This window comes from Scyliorhinus torazame, chromosome 19 (genome assembly GCF_047496885.1).
Source record: "Scyliorhinus torazame isolate Kashiwa2021f chromosome 19, sScyTor2.1, whole genome shotgun sequence".
NCBI classification, from domain to species: Eukaryota; Metazoa; Chordata; class Chondrichthyes; order Carcharhiniformes; family Scyliorhinidae; genus Scyliorhinus; species Scyliorhinus torazame.
In genome coordinates, this window is record NC_092725.1 from 67,346,592 (window position 1) to 67,352,279 (window position 5,688).

Sequence of the window (5,688 nt, forward strand, 5' to 3'; positions counted from 1 at the left end):
AAGCCAGGACAGTTGGTAGGATTTCGCAGGCCAGGTGGTGGGGGATGAATGTCATGCGACATGAATCCCAGGTCCCGGTTGAGGCCGCACTCATGTATGCGGAACTTGGCTATAAGTGTGCGGAACCCGGCATCTCCACATCATATATACTCTCAGACAACAGGGAGTGGAAGGCAGCAGTTCACCTCAACCTCAGCGGTAGACCCTGGGGATATACCTATACACAGCAGGAGAGTGAGGAAGAGTAAGAAACTGTAGGCATCTAATGGGCACAGTCACCATTGTAATATAGCTCCATGTGTTGACCCTCGTTGCCGTCCTTCACTTTGTTGCATCCGAGGAGATGTGGTGCCCTTGAGAGAATGTGCAAACTTCACATGGACAGTGAGCCAGGTCTGGAATTAACCCAGGTCCACAGTGGCATGAGGCAGAAGTGCTAACCACAGTGCCTTGTGCCGCAGTGTGTCACCTCTCTGTTATGTAGACGTGAATATGAGCCTTGGGTGCAATGCTTCTAAAGGGTTAAACATTGGGTCCCAATCAGTGGCACATTCTTGCATTCCAATGCTGACTTAATTGGCACAATTGGCTGATCAAGGAAGGATCAGGGAGCTGATCTGGAAACTGGCTTCCCTTGTGGTAGGCGAGGCACCCCTGGTTTGTATGAAGACTGCAATTAGCATGTCAACTTCATTCTTAGAGAGCACCCACGTTGAAGCTCCCATGGGTTGTGGATTAAATAAGCCTTCCAACTGGAGCAGCCAGCCACCCAGACACTAATCCCTGACAGCCTGGCCTCCACAAAGTGGTTTTGAACTTCCATACAGCTCGTGCCCTCTGGCTTCAGAGTGCTGCTTGTGTGGGGGTTTATTCTCACTGCTGTCATCCTCCCCACTGTGTGAGGGTTTTTGGGCCTCATGAGACTCTAAAACACCCTTGTCAGAGTCCCCCACTCTACCCATTCAGCCTGGCCTCTCATGGGACCTTTACAGTCGCCCGCACAGCCGTTCTGACTGACGGCTCAAAATCACCCCCATTACCTCTAAATGAGGGCAGTAGTTTAAACTGGGATTGGGGAGCTATAGGTATAGCATTAAATTCATGGCTTAACAATTTAAATTACTTAATAGAGTTGTGTGATATTTCCAAACTTGAAACCCAATTAGTGAAATAAGACTATTATTTCACTAATAATAATAAAATAGAGTTGGCATGGTAGGTGATGTGTTGGAGCTGTAATATGTGGGTTTTGGTGGACACCTGTGTGGTTGTGTTTACAGTAAGTGTCTACTCTGCAAGGAACCTTAACTCGGAGTTGACAAACTGGAGCCTGCGCTTTGATCACAGCAATATATTAGGGGTGGGGAAGTTACCTGCACACTTGGTTCCAGGGGGCAGTCACACCCCTTCGGTTAAGTACTTCTGATTCTGGCCATGGTCAAGAACAGGAATGTGTGACTGCGAGTAAGGCAGGTATAGGAACCCAAAAGGCTTGAAAATTGTCAATGCTGATGTTCAAAGAGACTTGGATATATTTGTTCAAGGAACAGAAAGTTAGAATACAGGTACAGCAAGCAATTGGGAAAGCTGGTCTTTATTGCAAGGGGATTGGGGAACAAGAATACAGACCTCTTTCGACAAGTGTACGGGGCTTTGTTGAGAGCATATGATGTATTCATGTTTGTTCCTATTTGGAACAAGGTCACTTTAAGCCAGACAAGTTTTTTTTTCAAACAAAGTCACTTTAAGATGGACAGATTTTTGTTCTCTTGGGGGTGGGGGGGAGTAAACGGAATTGTGTGGTGGGCAGGAGTGTGGAGCTTAGTCCAACATTAGCCATGATTGTATTGAATGGTGGTAGTAGACTTGACTGGCCGTATGGTCAACTCCTGCTCCTTTCTTTCTTGGGTAAGGTCGAGTGGAAAATTGTTATGGAGGGGGTTTAAAATCATGGAGGATTTAGGTACAGTAAATTATGATCAGCTACTTCCAATATGGAGCTGGTTTAGCACACTGGGTTAAATCGCTGGCTTTTAAAGCAGACCAAGGCTGGCCAGCAGCACGGTTCAATTCCGGTACCAGCCTCCCCGAACAGGCGCCGGAATGTGGCGTCTAGGGGCTTTTCACAGTAACTTCATTGAAGCCTATTTGTGACAATAAGCGATTTTCATTTCATATGACTGAAGTTTTGATTCCAAAGATTGAACCACAGGTTTAAGATGATAGTCAAAATAATCAGAAGGTAACATGAAGAAAAATGTCCAAATGCAACAAAGTGGGGGGGCGATTCTCCAGAATGGAGACTAAGTGTTCGCGCCATCATGTACGCCGCTGCGTTTCACGACGGTGCCAAACGGGCACGTGGACGACCGATTCTGTCCCCCACAGGGGGCCAGCATGGTGCTGGAGCGGTTCACTCCACTCCAGTCTCCCTTCCCGGCGCCAAATGGGCGGCGTGCCAACCTGCGCATATGCAGTTAGGCCGTGCCAACCTGCGCATGCGTGGGGGACTTCTTCAGCATGCCGTCCCCCACGCAACATAGCGTGGGGGTTCATGGGCCTGCTGCACAACCAAGTAGGCCCAGGGGGGAGAGAGGCCGGCCCGCCGATTGGTGGGCCCCGATCGCAGGCCAGACCCCCCGAAGCACCCCCCCGTGAAGGAGCACTTTTCCCTGCCCCACAGGCCGCTTCCCCGACCCTTCATTCAGAGTTCCCGCCGGCAGCGACCAGGGGTGAACGGCACCGGCGGGACTCTGCCGTTTCGGTGCGGCCGCTCGGTCCATCCGGGCCGGAAAATCGTCGGCCCCACCGACTCCAACGGCCCGCGGCCGGCGGTGAGTCAAATGCGCCGGTGCAAATAGCGCCAATTCTCCGCACCTCGGAGAATTGCGCGCTGGACTCGGGGCATCATGGCGTTGTTGCGGCGATTCTCTGGCCCGGCGCGGGGCTCAGAGAATCGCGCCCGTGGTTTTGATTTGGAAAGCAGTGCCTGATAGGATGATGGTTGAGGATTCAGTCCTCGCTTTCACAATGGAAATGGATGAATGCTTAAAGGAGGAAGACATTTTGCCAGCATGTGGGGAAAGACCCAGGGAGCGTGACTAACTGGATTCTTCTTCAAAAGAGCTGGAGTGGAAAAGGGCTGAATAGATGCGCTAGTCATAGAAGCATAGAAAATAGAGGAGGCCATTCGGCCCTTCGAGCCTGCTCCGTCATTCATTATGATTCTGGCTGATCATCAAATTCAGTACCCTGATCCTGCATTCCCCTCCCCATAACCCTTGATCCCGTTAGCCCCAAGAACTATACCTAATTTGATGGTTTTATAAATGCAAAAATCAAGGTGCTGGTCCATAATTATAGGTTGAGATCTGATCCCATTAGCAGGTCCAGGAAGAAAGAGTGGATGTAGAAACTACTTTCTTTGCAACTGGAGACAAGAGACAAAACCACCTCACCGATTGCATTCCCTCTCTCCGAAAGCAAGTTTACGAGCTCCGGCAGACAATGAACATGGAATTCATCCCAGCTTAGCTCAAGGAACCATGGCTTTACTCCTATTTTCCTTTTGCAAACCACTTTAGTTGAAAGTACAAGATCATTTCATATAGCAAACAAATTGCACCGCATCCAATGGTGCTTCTGCATGGCCCGACTGAAAATGTCGAAACAACAGCAACTGGAATTTATAGAACCCTCTTAACAAGGGGAAACATCCCCAGGAGTCAAACAGAATTTGTCGAGTCAGAAAGGGAGTGGTAGAGCAGATGACCAAAAAACTGGGTCAAAGAAGTTTTCAGAAGTGTTTTAATGCAGGAGAGAGGTGCAGAGAAATTAGGAAGGGAATTCCAGAGTCTAGGTCCGAGGCAGATGAAGGCGCAGCTTCCAGTGTACTGGAGGGATGTGCAAGAATTGGAGCAGTGCAAATATCTCCAGGGTTAACGAACCCAGATGACAAATCTGGGGAGGGGCACGAGATAGAAGGATTTGGAAAAGCAGTTGATAATCTTAGAAATTGAGGCATTGATAGATCTGGTTCCAGTAAATACAGATGAATACAGTGAATACGATTGAGCAGGACCTGGTGTGAATTAGGGTATTGACTGCAGACTTTGAATAAGTTCTGGAGAATGGCAGGAAACAATGCATTTTTTACATTACAACAGTGACTTAAAGTATTTCATCGCCTGCCAAGTGCTTTGAGATGTTGGGTGGTCATGAAAAGTGTTATTTGCAAGGTGTCTTTAAATAAATGCGAGCATGAAAAGTGTTTGGAATATTAAGCTGGACAAAGGGTGAGGGTTAGTAATTCCATCCTCTCCAATGTGCTGAATTATCAACTGGATGTCTGCACCTTTTGAGAGTATTGTGAGCTATGAATAAACATTTAAAATGTATCCTCTCCATGTACTGCCAGATCATGTTATATTGTTACGTTATTTGAAAAGTTAGGACCTATGTTCTGAGAATGTATACATGTATAATCCAGAATGCCATTGATGCACCATCAATTACGACGAGACAAGAGTAGAATGTAATCGAGGCTTTATTACACAGAGATGTGTGGCCTCCTACAGCAGCTTACGAAATGGCTGCTGTTCGGAGAGCAGACACATTTATACTCCGCCTCATGGGCAGAGCCAGCAGGCAGGGATCTACCCCCGTACCTGTAGTAAGGGGCCTTGCCGTAATACCCATATATACAATATAATTCAACAGTGGTGACTACCACAGCTATATCGCTCACTATTGCACAAGTGTACAAAAAGTGACAATGTATCATTCCGCAGCACATGGTGATCTGAGAAATACATTTATCATCAACTCCAGTATCTGTGTAAAGCAAATCATATAAATTTAAATGTACACAAAGGATTTATTCAAATGTTGAACTCCAAAAACCCATCCAACAAACTCCCAAATCTAGCATTTCAGTTTTCCAGTAAACCGACTTAAAATAGGGCGGCACGGTGGTTAGCACTGCTGCCTCACGGCACCAAGGACCCGGGTTTGATCCCGGCCCTGGGTCACTGTCCATGTGGAGTTTGCAAATTCTCCCCGTGTCTGCGTGGATCTCACCCCCACAACACAAAAGATGTGCAGGGTAGATGGATTGGCCATGTTAAATTGCCACTTAAGTGGAGAAAAAAAGAATTGGGCACTTCAAATAATTTTTTTAAAAACTACTTAAAATTGCCAAAGACGTATTGAATCTGCCTGGCTACTTTTATACTGTGGAAAGTTATATAAGTAAATTAATTTGGAAGAAGCAAACAGACTGTATTTTGTGTTTTCACAAACTGATAGTTCAGCGTCCTTTCCTTGTTTCTGCTTAGTTGATTTCAATAATGTTGCCTCTTACATATGCATGTGCCTCAACTTTAATTTGTCACATCACCTGTATTTAATATCATCCTAATCTTAAGAAATACAAAATATGACCTGTGAGAATTTATTTGATTTTCCTGTTAAATGTGCCATGCCTGGTGCAGGAGAACGTTCCCTCTTCCCAGGAGGGAAAATGTTAATCACCTATTCTTTCAGGATTCTTTCCTCCTTCGCTCCCCCTCCCCCCAGAGCTATTGGGTGACTTTGTTGAGGATGTAACCTGAGGTGCTAAACTCGACTGGTTTGTCTCCTTCCGGGATAAATGATCAACTAAGTAACTGCACAGACAAGAAGCCTCAT